At 43.5% G+C, this 20,724-nt stretch overlaps 1 pseudogene; it reads left to right on the forward strand.

Annotated features, from left to right (window-relative positions):
- The first annotated feature begins 19,952 nt into the window (after positions 1-19,952).
- Positions 19,953-20,071, forward strand: LOC123766347 (5S ribosomal RNA; annotated as a pseudogene).
- Positions 20,072-20,724: the final 653 nt, after the last annotated feature.

Genomic DNA, 20,724 nt, shown 5'->3' on the forward strand with positions numbered 1-20,724 from the left:
TGTGTTCGGCAAACTACAGCTGCCAGGTAGTTGCTGGGTTACCTACAACACGTCACAGTCTAGAACACGTGTAGACTTCGGAGGCACGTGATTTCAATACTCAACTACACGTACCTATGGTATTATTAAAGTCAGATAATTTATTAAAGTAAAGGGCTGTCCACGGGGCACTCCCAATCAATATGCCCTAAACAGCTCCACCACGACATACCCAACTAAATGCATCCAGGGATTCAACTGAATCCTCTAGAGGTCTTGAGGCTTCCACTGTAGCCTAATCAGAAATTCAGTTGAATGACAGGTTGCATTGCTTGTGAGCATGTCGTGGCTGAGTGTGCAGGTTCGAATCCTCATCATGGCTTCTACTGATGTTCTCGTTGATACATCATGTTAATGTGATATCATTGTGCATTTGAAGAGAAGCGTTGCAGGTGGCACTCTTATACCACAGCCAGAGTGCATGTGGGGAGCCTTGCAGGTGGCACTCCTATACCACAGCCAGAGTGCATGTGGGGAGCCTTGCAGGTGGCACTCCTATACCACAGCCAGAGTGCATGTGGGGAGCCTTGCAGGTGGCACTCCTATACCAGAGAGTGCATGGAAGTAATTGAATCGGAGATTGCCAAAGTGCATCGGTACAATGCCTGAATCCCTGATTGGACTTCAGTGCAACCCCCAAGGACCCTTAGATGATTCAGTTAAATCTCGGGTTGCATAGTTTTTGACCATGTAGTGGTCTAAGGCGTGTGCTTGAGAGCACCAAGTGTGCAGGTTCAAATCCTCATCATGGCCTCTACTGATTTTCTCATTGATACATCATGTTAATGTGATTTCTTTGTGTGATCCCCTTTGCTTCCATGGTGGCTGGGGCAGTATGTTGTGTGTTCCGTCGTGTTCCCACAGATGACAGAGTGTAATTGGTGTTAATTAGCTATTGATAGATGGCTTGGTTTGTTTGATGTATAATGCCATGCCGATCAGATTTCTGATTGGCGTCAGTAGGGGAAACATTTCTATCAATAATGTTTTTCAGGACCCTCTCCTCAGTTTTGTGAGCCGTGGAGAAGTTCCTGTAGAATATTTTAATATTAGAGACCGATGATGTACTGTTGTCTGCTATATATGAAGTCGCATGGCGGCTCACCTTCATTTTAATTATCTTTTCGACATATCCGTTAAAGTATCCATAATTGATCAGTACCTGCCTTACTCTGCAGAGTTCCTTGTTTCCTGCTTCCAACTGGAGCTGTGTGTGAGAGCGTGGTTAACATAGGCACTGACAACAATACGCTTATACCTATCAGGACACTCACTTTTAGCATTACATCACACTCCTATGTAGGTTTTCTAAGGGTAAACCGAAGTAAAATTTACCATTACTTTCTGAGACTTTTACATTCACAATCCCTTGCAATCTCGTAAGTGAACCTTGGTAGTGAACTTCACTTCGCATAAGGACTGCATCCTTAAGCCACAGCAAGTGCTCAATATCAAGTACCTGCTGGAATATGTCGTCTGTGCATCTATTGTATACACTCAACTTTAGGCCCAAGTCAACAATAACTTCCTGTTCGATGGTATCCATGTAAAAATTTGGAAATATTACACGAAGGAGGGGGGGGGGGGAATGAAAACCCAATGCGAGGCTATTTACTTGCTTATACAAGTGCTCATCAGGACTCAGGAAGGGTGCCTCGTTAGTACATGCTTGCAGTAGCTCCCTAAGTGTATCTTCTGGAATGTCAAGTGAAGTACAAGCTGGATCCCGATAAACTCTGTCCCAAATGATTCCAATGGTGTCATCCACGGGAACATTGGTGAACAGCGATTCCACATCCAGAGACGCTCTCACTCCTCACACCTGCGCCTCCCACAATAACTAAACAAATTACTTTGGGGACTTAAGGTTAAATGCTTGTGGCACGGATGGAGTTAACAGAGAGTTGAGTCGCTTAGCCGGTCTTCGCGTGAGCGTAGGTATCTGGCTGATGATTGGTTGACAAGTGAGTTTCCAGGTGTGTGGGACTTGACAGTTCCATATGCATATACAGGATTGTACTCTCCAGTAGCTTTTGGCAGGTAAAGCCCAGACATTTTGACATTAACTGTTTCAACCATATCTGTTTACCTTTGCCTTTAGCTCGGCAGTAGTGTCCCTAGCAAGCTTTTGAAATTTAGTTTAGTTTGATGGAATAGGTTGGGATCCATAGATTAGGTCACGTTTTGGCAACAATAGGAAAAATTTAACTATATATAGTTTAATCTAGCTCTGGGTGTGGTATAACAGGTTCAGTTAGGCTAACGTTGGTTAGGTTAAATTTGGGTACGTTAGAATAAATTAGGTTAAATTTGGCTAGAGTAACGTCTGTTAGGATTAATTATTATGGGTTATGATAGGTATTATAGGGCAGTGTAGGTTAAATCTGGACAAATTAAGCTGAAGTTTAGCTAAGAATGGAATAATTTTGGGTTGAATAAGTTAAATTGGCTAGATTTAATTTGTATTTGTATCCAAATACAAGCTATAAGCTGTTGTAACGTCAGCGCAGAGCCACTAATACGCCAAATTAAAGCCACTAATTAATACGCCTAAAGCCACTAATACGCACAGCCAGAAACGCTGTGCTATTAGTGGTTTTAGGCATAGTATATACTAGCTCAATCTAGAAATCCAACATTCTTTTTGTAACTCATTTTGTTTGTGTGTACTTGTACCTGAATAAACTATTTATTTATTTATTTATTTATTTATTTATTTATTTATTTTATTTATATATTTATTTATTTATTTAGATAGGATAGGTTAGATCCTGTTGGGATAAATTTCGATAAATTTTCGTTGTATACAGAAAATTGTCTTAAATTTAGTTAGATTTTGCATCTGACAGAATAAATTTTGATGGGGTGAAATATTTTAGGTTGGGGTTGGTCACCTTAGATTTGGATAGGATATTATAGGTTCAGATGGGGAATCATAAACCATTATAGGTTAGGATAGATATTATAGATTAGTATTAGTGAAATTTTCATAAATTTAGCTGAATTGACCTTAGTATGGGATAAATTGGAATAGAATATGTTCTGCTAGGATGGGCAAGATTATCCAACGTTGGGATAGGTAAACTTAGGTTTAGATAGGATATCACGGGTTAGGATGGGTTATTATGGGTTAGGATAGGTTATTATAGGTTAGGATGGTTAAAATTTAGTTGGGATAAATATGGGTAGGATAAAATTTCTGAACTAAAAATATTTAGCCCCCAACTAAAGCTAGCTTTAGTTGGATTTAGCTTCTCTTGGAGGACAATTGATAAATTTTGCTAAGATTTAGTAACTTTCTTTCAATTTAACTAGATTTAGCTGTTGTTGGGATAAATTAGGATGGGATGGACTACCTTAGGTTATGATGGGATATGTTATGTTTGGATTGGGCATCATAGGATTAGATTAGACATCTGTGGGAATTTCCTAACAAATCTTTCTTTAGAATTATTATTAAATAATTAAATGGGCCGTATTAATGGACTATATTATTAATAATTACTTGTTAGGTATTTCCACTTACATAAAATTTGGGGGTTAGATTGATAATATTAAATTGAAATTAAAATAGAATTATATTGAATAAATTTGTTAGTAGGCTATTCTACTATAGGTTAATGGTGAGAACTTTGTGGCTTAGCTGGAAAGACGTATCCTTCCTAGATCAGCCCAGACACGGAGTAGATAATGTGGATCAAGCATGTAGGCCTCGTGGTCCCTGCGTCCAGTACTCCTGCGTATTGATACAGGTATGATTTCTTCTCACGTCACCATCGTAGATCTGTCAACAATTTACAGTATACTAATTGCTAAGGCCTACTATACACATTACAATTATATTCGAGGCAATACCCAATGCAATTTAATGAAGCTTACTGGGTTTATTTGTGGGACATGCCTCATAACCCGGTTGAAATTCTAATCTTACTGAGATCGCAATAAAAAAAATACAATGAAGATACAACCGGGGAAATATTCTCTCGTGTTTGGAGGATGCGGCAGTCCAATGCGTGTAATTTGTTCTAGGACACATTTCTGCTGCTCAACTTGCTCCTCCGAGAGACACTTCTCTTATAAGCACAAATATGACACTGAAGGTGAGAGCTTGTTGTACGTCTGACCGTCACCAACGCCATATGCTCAGCTACTGCCACTGTGTGTGGCGTCCTCCCTCCTCCATCACAGCTTTTTTTTTTCTTTTTTTTTTGCAGGGGTATTCCTGCGCGGGCCCTAAGCCTCTGGCTGGCCCACTGTGCGGGCCCTAAGCCTCTGGCTGGCCCACTGTGCGGGCCCTAAGCCTCTGGCTGGCCCACTAAGTGTTGCTTGTTTCTGTTTTACTTGGGCGGAGTATGAGTATTTATGACTCGTATGGTCGCTTCAGTAAGATTTTGCCATATGTGTTTAACAACTTCTTCTGCTCTGTTGAATCTAAGTTGAAATCTTAATGGGTTTGTAACTGTGCATTGTGTTAGATAATGTTCCAGCGGTCTGTCGGGCATTTCTCCACAGTGCTGACATTTCCTCTCATCTTCCGGAACCTGTAAGCCTATTTCCCATGCACATGGGTATCCAAGCCTGATGCGATGTAAGTGTACTTCTGTTGTTCTACTGCTCCCTTTCATCAAACTAAGTGGTTCGTAGTTGGTTGAATTCTTGTACCAACCCGCAGATCCTGATGTTGCAACTGCTGTGTTGTGGTCACTGTACATCTTTTACATTACTCTGTTTCTAATTACTTTCTTAATCTGTGATAGACTCTGTGGTATGTAAATGTCTACATTTCTTCTCTTAGATGCAAGTTTTGCAGCTTCGTCTGCAATGTCATTTCCTATTATTCCCACATGACTTGGCACCCAGTTGATAAGTACCCGTCGGCCTTGTCGTTTGAGTGTTTGCATTAATGATATGACATTTGTGATCAGATGTATGTTATCACATATGTGTTCTTGTTGCAAGGTTTCAATGGCGGTTCTCGAATCTGTATGTATGATAACATGTTGTCGGTGTTCAGCAAGAGCATGTTCCAAAGCCTTTTGAATGGCTAGCATCTCTGTTTGTAAAGCTGATAGTCACGACACCTTTACAGTTCAAATTTACATATGAGAGGAGGTAGATGTTAATTTATAAGTGATTTTATTATTCACAATTATTATAAACAGTTTCATACTGTTTTGATAGCTTACCACGAAGAATTAAATAATCTAAGGAGAGTTAGGTTGAGATAGAATTCCCAGTATGAGCACACCTCCTTTTCCATGAAACACTTTTTCATGGCAGTTTTATTTTTACTATAAAGAGGAAGTCAAGGAATTCAACTAGTTATCAATTGAACTCAATCTAAGATGGCATCACGAATAAAGGCAAATTGCAGACGGAGTTTTATCAAGTGTTATGCAAAGGAATAGTCACCACGAACATGTGGAGGCTGACACAATAATCCCTTAGCATGTTCTAGAACTTCTAAACTCAATTATTAGATTATTAGTATGGTTAGTTAGATTAGTGTTGTAACACAACTGATTTTGTCTAATTGTGTCAAGGATTAGTATTTGGGGTGTCGGAAATTTCCGACAACATCATAGGTTAGAATATGTTTTGTCAGGATAAAATGGGATATAACTGGATGAGATTAAATTTTGTTAAATTTATTCAAATTCACCTTAGAACTGAATATATTTGGGTACGATATGCTAAATTATGTTTTCTTATTATCTGTTAGGATAAATTTAGATAGGACAAGTTAAATTTAATGACGGCAGCCAGCCGTCGTCGAGAACGGACGTGTCTCACAGCCGCTTTTCATTTCTAGCAGCCCTTAGACCTCTCGTCGACGATACTAGACCCGTGTGGTTGTCGGCAGTTGGTCAGACAAGTCATTGTTCACTTAACATCGAGAAACAAGAAAGATCTACAACGACTAAGAAGGAACCTTCAAATTATTGTCCGTGAAGCCGGCAGGAGCAGCGCCGCACCAACTGCCACCACTGAGCAACCCCCTTCTCCACTCACCTACTTCCACTCTCTCCACAACCCACCACCCCATCACTGCCCACCGTTCCTCTCCATTCTTTCTCTACCTCCTCAACCCAACCCACTCCTTATTCACTTGCCATTCTTCAGTTTTCACCTCAATTACTCATCCCACCTTCACCCCTCCACCATCACCCACGCCACAGCTGTTCTGTACTAACCACTGTCTTTCTGAACTTTTCCCTGCTCTAATTTTTTCGTCACCTGATTTACTGACTCAGAGCAAGTACCACGGCCAATCGGTAGTAAATGTGGGAAAGCAAAGAGTCGGGGCAAGTGTTCTGCCAGTGTAATAGCATGGGTAGGCTATGTTAGGGCTAGCAGCACTTTGTGCTAATTTAGGATTTTAATTAACCATTAAAACTTTACTTTCACCAGTCATTATTGCTAGCCACCAATCTTATGCTACCATCATCATGTCAGTAAGACTTAAAATAAGGTTCGTTGAGCCTTATAAACTTGATGAAACTCAGATTTCCGAAGTTCTTGGTGCCCGTGCTGAAGTTTCACCTGTTGAAACTTTTCTTACCACCAACGGTGCAATTGTTTTGCTTTCAACTGATGATGACCTGCAGAAAATCTTACACCCTGACAAAGAGTCTGCACTCCGTGCAGCGGGTGTTATTCCCATTGCTACTGGCAAATTCCAAGCTGGAAGGACTGTGTTTGTGTCGCGATTCAATCGCCACATAGCCAGGATCACAATGGCGATGGAAATCTTGCAGGAACCAATTGAGTCAATGGTCAACAAGCCATACAAATACATACAATTACCAAAGAAGGCCATCCATGCCCCACTCTAAAGATCACGTTTGCTACCACTGCCTATGATCGTCCCCAGGGGATTGATCAAGGATTTAAATGCTTTGGGTACTTATCAGCACCTGAACAAATTTCACAGGAACGCTTCACTGAGATTAAGCAATGTTTTTGTTGTTTCAGCTTTGATCATGTGGTTAACAAGTGCCGTGCAGTAACAAGCATTTGAAGTGAACAAATCCACAAGGGCCGTGGTGAGGGTTCGAACCTACATCGGAGAAAATCCCAGACGCGCCTTAATCGACTGTGCCACGACATGGTAAAAGAATTGCAACCGAGAGTTCTACTGACCTCACACGGATCCTACAGTCTCTCCGAGACACAAACCAGGGTTTTACACAATTCCCCCCATGCACCCGGGATCTGTCAACCAACTATTCTACCTCTTCGCCCTTACTTCATTACGAATGTTAAATGTGGAGTGCAATATCTTCCATAGTAGAATTCTATGATCCCGGGTAATGATGTGAGATCAGATCACATAGCTGTTATTCTCCACCTCCAAACTTTCGCCCTTTAGAAATCTGGGACAGCCCAGACCCAAACTAGACACACTTCGACTTTGCTCATACATGGAGTTCCTTAGTGGGGATCCAACTGTTAACAACCATCTTGTCCAGGACATTGACGCAGTAATTGCCTACATACATGCTCGCATCAATGAAGCAACTCTGGCCAATTGTGAGCTAACTAACATCAGAATAATTCAGCAATACAAGCCGACCAGAGAGATCAAAGATAAACTGAGATATTACAAACAAGACTGTGTGAGGCGCCTACACACGGGCCAGCCATCTCTCTTAATAATTCAAGCCCTCAGACGAGAAGTCGTAGGCCTCACGCTCCTGCACAAACGTCAAATTTGGGGTACACTAGTTAACCAAGGTAGCCAGTACAGGAGAGAATCTACCAGATTCTGGAGAAAAATCATAGAACACCTATGTTCATTACAAACACCGCTGTCGCACCTCAGTTATACATATACTGATGACAACAACGAGGCAATGACCACCAGAGTGGAAGATGCACAGCTGTAGGCTAATCTCATGGGGTTATTCTGGTAAGAGATCTATACAGAAAATAACACCCAAATCAACAGTGACAACCACCGTACCGTCGACCAATGGGTTGCTGACCATGTGGAGAACCTGTCTAGCAGGCCTTTAGTGGACACCATACACCTCGACCCTGACCACCCGATCACCAGACCCATCACCTTGCTGGAGTTAAGAGAAGTATTGAAGAAAACAAGGAACAAAGCACCGGGTTTATCAGAAATTACAGCCAACCAACTGAAGATTCTACCTCTCAACCACCTGCAGTCCCTACTCAATGTCTTAAATGTCATACTGGTTTCTGGCCACTTTCCACAGGTGTTTAAAACAGCCAAAATGATTTTTATCCCTAAGCCAGGGAAAAGCAGACATGTCCCCCGAAACTATAGGTCTATCTCCCTGTAGGAGTCGACAGGAAAGTGCTTTGAGAAAATACTTTCAAGTCGAATTAACTATTACATGAAGTACCACCACCTGTTTACTAAAAAACAGTTTGGTTTTAGGAACTACAGAACGACGCAACATGCCATCAATATAATTTATGACGCAGCAGTTAGGAAGCATAACCAAGCCAATATTGCATCAGCTCCAAGCCACAGCCTAGTGGACCAAGCTCTCACAAGTCAAGCCTGGCCTCGGGCCGAGCTTGGGGAGTAAAAGAACTCCCATAATCCCATCCAGCAGGTATCAAGCAGCAGACAGTATCATAAATCAGCGCCAGACAACATTAATTGCAACCATAGAAGTCAACAAGGCCTTTGACAGCTTGTGGCATAATGGTCTTTTCTTCAAGCTGCAGTCCATAACACAACACAACTGGATCCTCCTAAGACTAGTTAACAATTTTCTAAGCAATAGAACAATAATCCCAATGTTTAACAACAAGGAAGATGAAGTCTTTACCCCGTTAGCAGGAGTTCCTCAGGGATCGTACATCAGCCCATTCCTCTTCAATCTCCATGTAAATGATTTGCCACTTCCCATTTATAATGACACTATCATCACTCAGTGTCAGCCTCGGCATACTGGTTCGAGGCTCACTCGGAAGAGATGACATCTGTCATCGAAGAGAAGAGAAACTCCTTGGCAGCCTACAAAGCCTGCCCAAGTCAGCGCAACTTACAGATCCTTCGGGCCGTCCGCTGCAAACTGCAGCAGAGCGCCAGGCGATGTGCCAACAACTATTGGCTCCAGCTCTGCTCCCAGATACAGACTGCAGCGGATACAGGCAATATAAGGGAAATGTATGACGGCATCAAGCAGGCCCTCGGCCCAATCCAGAAAAAGACCGCTCCTCTGAAATCTGTCACTGGCGAGGTGATTCAGGACCAAACACTGCAGCTGAAGCGCTGGGTCGAGACCTACTCTGAGCTATATGCCAGGGACAATGTGGTCACCGAAGACGCCCTGAGCGCCATTGAGTGCCTGCCTGTGTTAATGGAGCTCGACAGTGAACCGACCCTTGAAGAACTCAGCGAGGCCCTAGACTCCCTTGCTTCTGGCAAAGCTCCTGGCAAAGATGGCATTCCTGCTGAGACCTTGAAGTGCTACAGAGGTAGCCTGCTCATGGAGCTGCATGAAATTCTCTGGCTCTGCTGGGAAGGAGAGGTGCCACAGGACTTGAGGGATGCCAACATCGTCACGCTGTATAAGAATAAAGGTGACAGGGGCGACTGCAACAATTACCGTGGAATCTCCCTCCTCAGTATTGTCGGAAAGCTGTTTGCTCGAGTCACATTGAAGAGGCTCCAAGTACTTGCTGAGAGAATCTATCCAGAATCACAATGCGGATTCAGAGCTAACAGGTCCACCATCGACATGGTCTTTTCCCTCAGACAACTGCAGGAAAAATTCAGGGAACAGAAGCAGCCACTCTGTGTAGCCTTCATAGATCTGACGAAGGCCTTCGACCTCGTCAGCAGGGATGGCCTGTTCAAGATCCTCCCCAAGATCGGATGCCCACCCAGGCTTCTCAGCATCATCAGATCTTTCCATGAGAATATGAAGGGCACCGTGGTCTTTGATGGCCTAACATCAGACACCTTTGACATCCGAAGAGGAGTAAAGCAGGGCTGCATACTGGCTCCAACCCTATTTGGGACTTTCTTCGCAGTTATGCTGCGGCACGCCTTCGGATCTGCCACGGAAGGTATTTACCTCCGGACCAGGTCGGATGGAAAGCTCTTTAACCTCGCCAGGCTGAGAGCCAAGACGAAGGTTCGGCTGAGGTGTCTGCGTGACCTTCTTTTTGCCGACGACGCAGCAATCACTGCCCACTCAGCCGAAGATCTCCAACGGCTCATGACCCGCTTTAGCGAGGCCTATCAGGCTTTCGGACTCACCATCAGCCTGAAGAAAACACAAGTCATGGGATAAGGAGTGGACTCCCCACCTGACATCGGCATCTCCGATTCCAAACAGGAAGTCGTTCACGACTTCCTGTACCTGGACTCCACAGTCTCTGACTCCCTCTCTCTTGATACGGAGCTAAACAAACGCATCGGTAAGGCATCTACTACCATGTCCAGACTGACAAAGAGAGTGTGGGCCAACAATAGGCTGACTGAGTATACAAAGATTCAGCTTTACAGAGCCTGTGTCCTGAGCACTCTCCTTTATGGCAGTGAGTCTTGGACACTCCACGCCTGTGAGGAAAGACAGCTGAATGCTTACCACATGCGCTACCTTAGACACATCTTGGACATCACCTGGCAGGACAAGGTGACAAACAACAACGTCTTGGGGAGAGCAAAAATCACCAGCATGTACACAATGCTGAAACAAAGACGAATGCGCTGGCTCGGGCACGTTGTGCGAATGGGCGATGGCAGGATCCCCAAGGATCTCCTGTATGGAGAGCTGATGCAGGGAAAGCGTTCAACAGGCAAGCCCCAGCTACGGTACAAAGACGTATGCAAGAGGGACCTGAAAGCTATGGACGTCGATCTTGCTACGTGGGAAACACTGGCTGCAGACCGTTCAGCCTGGGGGTAGTCTGTTCAAAGAGGTCTTTCCAAGTTCGAGGAGTCACTTGCCAAGAAACCGGAGGCAAAGAGACCGATAAGGAAAGCCAGTAGCCAGGAAGACAGACCAGAATTGGACTTCGTTTGTGCTCAGTGTGGGATGGACTGCCACTCTCGGATAGGCCTCATCAGTCACACCAGACGCTGCATCAGGATTGACAACCAGGACGCAACTCCATAGTCTCCCGAGACTGAAGGATGCCTACTACTATCATCACTCAATTTGCGGACGAGGTCATTTATGTATTGACATCGATGCCTGCTGGCCAAGGAACAAAAAATGATGCAGTCATAAGGAAGGCGAAAGAGGAACTAGCAGCCACAGCAAGATGGAACAAGATTGGAAAATTTTTGACAAACCTCAACATGATATATCTCTGTTCGGTGCTATTGGGCAAGTTCACTCGGGGTCATCAATATTGGTGGCACATTAATACAGGCCCAGAACTCCTCTACAATTCTGGCCTATAAAACATTCAGACGGCTGAACTCCACTGAGGATATTAATTAATAAGAAAGTAGCTTTAGCCAAAGCATAACTGCCACGGCTGTACCGATTCCGACAAGCTCGGCAACATGTGAAGTTGCATCTGTACAGAGTGCTCATTCGACCTCTCTCTCTTGGAATACCCCATGATGCACCCCGCTTGCTCTTACAAAAAAGTCAAATATGCGGAAACTTCAACGGGTTCAAAATAGAGCACTCTATTGTGTGCTCTAATAGAGCACACAATAGAGTTGTAACAGGTGTGACACTCGCTGACAGAATTCGGACTGACAGTCTCCGATTAAAGATAGAACCATTGAATAGACGCTTCCACAACCTCTCAGCAATGCAGCTATACACAATGAAGAGCACCTACCTACCAAATCGTGACGATTCCATTAGGGGTATATAACACTGCTAACTATGAGACACAAGACCAGCCCCACAAGACAAGGAGAATGTCACTACAACAAAAAGTCAGGTGGTACATCCACAACAGGAATTACCCGCTGCCCAGGATACTAAGTAACCTACCAGGTGATGAAGAATGGAACCCTCCTGATCCATTATACACTTAGCATTCACGAACTATGAACTAGCAAGCCAACATCTGCCATCATTACCTCTACCAACCAGGACAAAATCATTGTGTACATCAACTATAAGCTTCTCTACAAACCCCACATCTGCAATCAAATCACCACAGCACTGCTCTCCCGGTGCAGCTGCAAGACTGGAACACCGTCCTCACGCGGCAACTTCTCTCCTCCTGTTGTGCAGCAGCTACAGCTCGCCGCCATTGGCATCCAGCAATCATCCATCATCATAATATAATCGCTATCATCTATGAGGGCAGTTGTTACGACCTTGGGTTCCTCATTGGAAACCAGAGGTCAAATTGAGCTCTAAAATAATTTACTTACATTATTTGGTGCGCTTGTTAAAATAAATAAATAATAAATGTTTATTCAGGTAAGGTACATACATACAAGAGATTTTACAATCGATTTATAGATAGAGCTAGTACATACAATGCCTAAAGCCACTATTACGCAAAGCGTTTCGGGCAGGAACGCCAGACGTTCCTTGCCAGACGTAAGACGAATCTTTTTTCTCACAGAGTATTCAGACTCTTGAGCTTGTTGTGGATTAAGTATAACAGTGTAGTAATTATTAACTATCCTTAGAACTAGTAAAGTAACGAAGGCCGGTGAAGACTTGTATTGTTTGTAACTGTACGATCAATTAGGCTCTTCCCGGCAACCACAACAACAACTCGGGAGCTTTGGGACTGGACGCTGGAGCGTTCTTCTCTGTTCAGACGGTGTGGTGTAAAGATCTACCTGTGGGACACTGCCTTGATTCTCCTCCTCATTCTCCCTTTCCCTTACCTTTCCTGTAACTACAAAGATAAGTACCTTCTGTGTAACCGTGCATACTTCTGGAATTGTGAGACTTGTGTAGATATTGTGTAGTATAAGCCAGTGTTTTGGGTATCTCTAAGTGTTGTGTTTTGTTAGGGTACCACGTAGGCTCACTACCCCTAAGCTGCCTCAACCTTTCAAGTTCTTCACTAGTAGACTTTACCCTAGCTTGTCCTAATTGTAAAACCTTGTATCCTGCCTATGTGGACCAAGGCTTTTAAAGTAAGATAGTGTGGTAAAGTAATTATTGTTATTGATATTTAATGTATATGGGGGGTTGTTAAGAGGGTTTAATAAATAAGTTAGTTTTAAAGGAGTATCCATTCTTCCTGTGTAGAGGAGCAGTGATCAAACCTCTAGGCTGACGTATTGACCTTAAGCCATTTACTTAATATTGTTTATGTTCTTATTGGGGGCCGGGCCTATCTGATCTCCCCTAACTTTGATACATCCTGATTCTAACTGCTGGCCCTTCTCTTTAATACTCCATCCCCCCCCCCCCATAATAGCCGATAAATTTATAACAGCAGTCTTGCCTCGGCCATCATTTTATGTGTCAACTCATATCACTCCATAATCACTCACAAAGTCAAAGTGGTTGGGCCACAACACTGTCCTTACCCACTCTCCATCTAATCACCCAATCCTCCTTCATGTATTCCTAAATTCTTTCCTTGCCTCTTTCATCCCCTACCAGCTCTGTCGGAAAACCCGACACCATTTACTAATATTAAATACAAAATATAATATTGCTGCTCTTGTGTAAATAACAAGGTAACCCATAGAAAATGGAGCCTATAGTAGAATTTTCCATCAACAGAAAACGGAATATCATTGCCACGTTGCTACTAAATTTACCAGCTATTCTGCTGGGAATTATTCTTAATACAGAAGTCTTTGGACTGTAATCATCGTAAAACCCTCTTACTTGAATTAACTTAATTATTAGTACCAAATAGAGTAAATGTGACCTTTCTACCAGTTTTTGACATCTGGAGAAGAGAGCCAGGGCGTGAGTGGAGGAGAGTAGGTCAGCCTTGTTGATCAACAAGTTCACTGGAGCGAGTCTAGCTCCTATAATTCTCCCTGGGACAGCTGTGTCACGAGACTAAAGTGCTTCTGTTATCGACACGCAACTATGTCTACCATAAGGTAAGTGTATTACTGAAACCCGTTTATTATCTTTACATTCCTGGCCAGTTATGTTAGGTATATATAGGGCGAGCCGGTTAGCACACACGGCAGCGACCAACCCAGAGTGAGTAATATGCGATACCCGAACACCGAAATCAAGGCCTATCAAGGCCTTTGACTTTAGGAGTTTTAAGCAAGAGGTGTCAGAAAAGTTATCACAGGGATAACTGGCTTGTGGCGGCCAAGCGTTCATAGCGACGTCGCTTTTTTATCCTTCCATATCGGCTCTTCCTATCATTGTGAAGCAGAATTCACCAAGCGTTGGATTGTTCACCCACCAATAGGGAACGTGAGCTGGGTTTAGACCGTCGTGAGACAGGTTAGTTTTACGCTACTGTTGTATTTCACAGGTATCTCTATCAATATACCAATATTTTCTCTGATATCGCTGCCATATATATATAGGATTCCTGCTATTATTGAAAGTGCCCTTTGACAGGATCAATTGAAGAGGAAGCAGAACAGTTACTTGGTACACAAGTACATGGTGTTGATGCCAGCCTCAAACGTGAGGACTATTTGGTGTGATCATCCTTGTTACTAACTGGTGGACCAGGCCTACCTACTTTTGTAGGTAAAAGTCCTGGTCCACTTTTTGTAGATAAGGCATCCCTATTTTAATTACTAATATATGTAGTTTAATACTGTAGCTTCGATTGACTGCCTATATAAACAATGTAAACCCCAATAGTGTGTAAGGAGACCGATTTGTGAGAATTTGCAGAAATATTGTCCACTTAAACTAACACACAATTTGCTGTCGAAATATATAAATTAACGTAAATATAAATTCCATATAAATTAATAAATATAAATCTCAGAGGTCGGTTAACCACAAGCTATATGGGCATTTTCAAACATCAGATTAAAATTAAGCTAGATTTTGCTAAATTTTGACTCTGTTAGGATAGAATTTGAAAGCTTACAGAAGATGTATGAACACTAAGATGTAAACAACTCACTTCAAACATCAGGTGCAAAGTGTTCACTGGCTACAACTTGTAGATGTAAAACACCTGCACCAAGCATCAAGTGCAAAGTGTGCACCAGATTTGTTCATTTGTGGATTTGTCCCTTGAAGATTTGTTCATTTACTTTCTACAACCATCAGATGCAACGTGTTAACTAGATTCAACATGTAGATGTAAACTACTCAATTATCACTATCAGGTGCAAAGTGTTCACGAGCTACATTATGTAGATGTAAAGTTCTCTCTTCGACAATTAAGGGCAAATTGTTCACTTGCAACAACAGGTAGATGTGAACTTCTCACTACAACCATCAGGTGCAAAGTGTTCACTGTCTACAACACGTAGATGTAAACTACTCACTACAAACATCAGGTGCAGGGTGTTCACTAACTACATCATGTATATGTAGACTAGATACTACAACCATGAGGTGAAAGTGTTCATTGGCTACAACATGTAGATGTATACTTCTCACTCTAACCTATTTTTTTTATTTTTTTTGGTGACTAACGCTTTTTACATTTTAGGTGTCGCAATTTGTGACTTGTTTATGAGATTGACTTTATATTACATGATGTTTTATACTCAAATTCATACTTGTAATGGTTAGTCAGATAAACCTTTGCTATATCCTGTTTACTCACTTTTCATCTCATCCCTACAGTAGTTTCTCATTCAGACAGATCACCCTCCCCCCCCCTCGGGTACTCTTTTACTTTGGTCTGTCTCCGGGCTATTATGTCCAGCTTTACAGTACGGACTTAGGAGGACCTATCTTTATCGGACTTTCGTTCATTTCGCATCTAGGATATCACTGTACGTTTGGGACATGTACAGCAGTTCTCTTCACAGTTTTGACAATCTCCACACTCCTAACCTCTCGTTCAAAGTCTCTAATTAATTACCCAGGTAGGGAGTTTACGTTCTTTTCCAGAGCGCCAAGAATTGTAACTGAGTAATTAATTACCAAGTTTTCAGTAGGACACCTGTTGCCCTTATCCTCGTCATTTATAGAGTACCGGGCTTACACATCCCAACATTCTTTTGTTCTACCTCGAAACAGTTGTTTCACAGTCTACGACTTATTAATCAATTAATCTCATATTCCTTAAATTGTCATTGTAATTTTACCACACAGGATAGTTACGAGTTGCCAGTCCTATCACGTCATCTTTTGCCAATCTATTAACCTCACATTTTGGTTCACTTACAAAAGGATAGTCACACTGATATCTTGTTTTGTACTTATCCACCATGTTCCGTCTATCAACCTTCAGGTCCAACCCAGAGGAGGAAGTTAGCAGCCTCATTCGGGCCACCAAAGCAGAGTTGTTGACAATGATCAAAGAGTTTCATCTCTCACTCCTCCCCCCCCTCCACTCCTCCATGGAGCCAACAAAACCAAACTCCATAATATGATATTCGATCACCTGCCAGATAACGATATTATCACTTCAATAGGAACAATATCTAATTGCCGATAAGACTGCGCTGGCCGTTGTAAAGCTGAAACTCGAATTAACCCTCATGGAACTTCAACGTCAGCTAGAACAAGCTGCCCTCCAGAGAGAACAAGCTGCCCTCCAGAGAGAACAAGCTGCCCTCCAGAGAGAACAAGCTGCCCTCCAGAGAGAACAAGCTGCCCTCCAGAGAGAACAAGCTGCCCTCCAGAGAGAACAAGCTGCCCTCCAGAGAGAACAAGCTGCCCTCCAGAGAGAACAAGCTGCCCTCCAGAGAGAACAAGCTGCCCTCCAGAGAGAACAAGCTGCCCTCCAGAGAGAACAAGCTGCCCTCCAGAGAGAACAAGCTGCCCTCCAGAGAGAACAAGCTGCCCTCCAGAGAGAACAAGCTGCCCTCCAGAGAGAACAAGCTGCCCTCCAACGTGGACGTGAGAGGGAACATGCTGACCTCCAACGTGGACGTGAGAGGGAACATGCTGACCAACAACGTGGACGTGAGAGGGAACAAGCTGACCTCCAACGTGGACGTGAGAGGGAACATGCTGACCTCCAACGTGGACGTGAGAGGGAACATGCTGACCTCCAACGTGGACGTGAGAGGGAACAAGCTGACCTCCAACGTGGACGTGAGAGGGAACATGCTGACCTCCAACGTGGACGTGAGAGGGAACATGCTGACCTCCAACGTGGACGTGAGAGGGAACATGCTGACCTCCAACGTGGACGTGAGAGGGAACATGCTGACCTCCAACGTGGACGTGAGAGGGAACATGCTGACCAACAACGAGACCGAGAGAATGACCAACTCCGGCTCCAAGAACAACAAACAGCCTTGGAACGTCAACGCGAACGGGTGAGACTTCAGCTACAAGAACAAGAACCCACCATCGCTCTCCGTTTGGAGTAAGAGAAAGCTGCCGCCGCTCCTGAGCTCCGACGACAGGAACTTGACCTTAGAAACTGCCCACGTCACTTAATGCCAGGAAGCAGGAGCTAAACTCCCGGTACGTTTTAATATGTCGCACTGTGTCAGATTGATGCCACCTTTTGTAGAAACTGAGGTGGATGCATTTTTAACCTCATTTGAGGCTTTAGCTAACCAACTCAGCTGGCCTCAAACTCAGTGGTCGATACTCCTCCGATCCCATTTGACAGGTAGAGCTGCCTTGACCCTCAGTTCTCTTGTCACCGAGACTGATTACCACGTGCTGAAACAAGCCGTGCTTGATGCTTATCATTAGTGAGTTGAGAACTACAGATGTTGCTTTCGAGATTATATTAAGCCCAGTGCTATCACCTATTTTCAGCTTGCACGGAACAAAACTTAGATATATAGAACAGGTATTCTGAGAGAGAACTCTATCAACATCAGAGGCCTGAGACTGTTCAACACGCTTCCACTACACATAAGGGGCATAACTGGCCGACCCCTCACAGTGTTCAAGAGAGAACTGGATAAGCACCTCCAAAGGATACCTGATCTACCAGGCTGTGATTCGAACGTCAGGCTGTGAGCAGCCGCGTCCAACAGCCTGGTTGACCAGTCCAGCAAATAGGAGGCCTGGTCGACGACCGGGCCGCGAGGACGCTGAGCCCCAGAAGCACCTCAAGGTAACCTCAAGGTATAATAAAGTGACTGGAGTCAGCCCAGATCATTACCTTTGCAGACCTGATCAACCTCATCCTTAAGGAAGAGTTCCTTTCCCGTGTGCCAAACCTCCATACGTCTTTACCTTTCACACAAAGGAGAGACCAACCTTAATAAGTGTGTGCAATTGGCGGATACATATAGTTTAATCCACAGAACTTCCGAATCGTATCCCGGTAAACCATCTCGGTTGAGCCCTGTTAAAGTGAGTTCTGCTAATGTGAACCACTCTCTCTACTGTCGCTAATATAAGGTCTATGGGCACACCATAGAAAAGTGCACCATCCCCCCCCCCATTGTAAAACTAGCAACGAATCACATGTCTAAACCTCAACCTCCTAAGCCTCATAAGCCTGTTATGCATACTAATGTTCCAAATTCTGACCTTTCTCTATTCCGCAGAACCCTGTGTCCTGAAATTGTCTCTACCAACGGTGGAGATTCTGAGAGAAAAGTCAAATTGAACATCTTGAGGGATGAACATCTTCTGCTCTCCAAAGTATATTCCTGAAAGCTGCCGTACCCAAGGTCACCTACACTGGAGAAACCGTCCTCATCACCGACCTCATTGTAACCACTCCATACCCGCTCACAAGAGTCCACCTGGATTGTTTCTTCATACGTGGAGAAGTCCAAGTCGCCATCAGGAAGAAACCTTTCCCCGTGCCAGGAATTCAACTTTTCCTGGGCAACGATTTGACTGAACAACAAGATTCCACGAACCTCATTATATGTATCAAACCCCAGGTAAGTGACTCCTCTGCAGAAGAAGACCCTGTAATGAAGCATGTCGCAGAGGAGGAACCGATGACTGACGAAATGGAGGACATTTCCCAGCGAGCCCTCATGACTACTCATGCACATGCCACTCAACCACAACCAGTAGCTCCATCTGTTCCTCAAGATCTGCAAGGCCTCCCACAGACTCTCAGCTTGTTGGAGCTCCGTAAGTTGCAGCAGGCTGACCTATCATTAACCCCCTTGTACTTTCAGGCTCAAACTCAGACTGATTCCATCCCTGGTTATTTTTTAAATGATAATCAAATTCTATATCGCAGATTCAGACCCAGTAAGTTAAAAGAGGAAGATGATTGGGCTAATGTTGATCAGTTGGTAGTTCCTACATCCTTAAGAAAGGACCTTATTGATTTGGCCCATGGTCCAGTGTGCCATTATGGCTTAAATAAAACTTACAATGCTTACAGGATTATTACTGGCCAGGTATGGCTCGTGACGTGTAGACCTTTGTGAACACCTGCCATACATGTCAACTGGCAGGTAAGCCTAACACTGCAATACCCAAAGCGCCACTAATTCCTATTCCTGTGTCTTCAGAGGCGTTCATCAAACTCGTCATCAACTGCGTTGGGTCTCTACCCCCGGACCAGCTCCAGCATCCTCAACATCATTACTATCATGTGTTCTACCACCAGGTTCCCTATAGCAGTTCCCACCATTACTGCTGCTACAGTTGTTAAGCACCTCTTGAAGATCTTCACACAGTACGGATTCCCCAAGGAAATTCAGAACGATTGTGGGACCAACTTCACCAGTGACTTGTTTAAGAAAACCCTTAAAGAGTTTAACATCACCCAGGAACTGATCTAGCCCCTATCGTCCTGCTTCACAGGGATCACTAGAACGTAATTATCAAACTCTGAAATCGCTTTTAAGAAACTGTTATATTAGCACAGAGAAGGATTGGGATAAGGAACTAAACCTTATTATGTGCATTTTCAGAAGTCTTCCTAATGAGTCCCATGGAGCATCTCCTTATGAGATCCCATCCTTGTCACCAGCCAACGGCCATACCACGTTGAGCAAACCGCTTCTCGTCCAATAAGCGAAGTTAAGGAACATTGGGTTTGATTAATACTTTGATGGGTGACCGCCTGGGAACACCAAATGCTGTTGGTAATAACTTTTAGGCCTGGTCGACGACCGGGCCGTGGGGACGCTAAGCCCCGGAAGCACCTCAAGGTAAGGAGACGCTCTATGGTCGTAAGTGCCATACCCCTATAAAAGCATTTAAAGATTCCTTGATCTCTAACACCTTCAGTGATTCTCTTAATGTGTCTCATTTTCTTAAAAACTTGAGACACATCTTTGAAAGAGTATATATATTTATTTGCCAGTGCTAATTTGTCAACATCTCAGAATAAAATGAAAGCACATTTTGATCAACATACTAAAATAAGAAAATTCAATATTGGAGACTTCATTTTGGCCTACTTTCCTATCCCAAGCTCTCCCTTCCAAAGTAAATTTTCAGGTCCATACCACATCAAGAATGTCGGAACAATAATAACTACTTTCTAGAGACACCAGACCAGCGGCGTAAGACACAACTCTGCCACGTCAATCTTCTCAAGTAGTACTAAGGTAATCCTACAACTGTACTGATGTCCGTATTCACATTCACGAATACTTATACTCACAGTGATACCTACCCTGCTTCTCCTCCTGACTGCAGTGATTCCAACCCATTGATCTCTAATTCTGAAATCATGAAAGATTCCTAAATATCTGCAGGATTTCAACAACGGAGCTTCTCTTGTTTACCTCTTTTT

Source organism: Procambarus clarkii, chromosome 9 (assembly GCF_040958095.1).
Source record: "Procambarus clarkii isolate CNS0578487 chromosome 9, FALCON_Pclarkii_2.0, whole genome shotgun sequence".
NCBI lineage: Eukaryota > Metazoa > Arthropoda > Malacostraca > Decapoda > Cambaridae > Procambarus > Procambarus clarkii.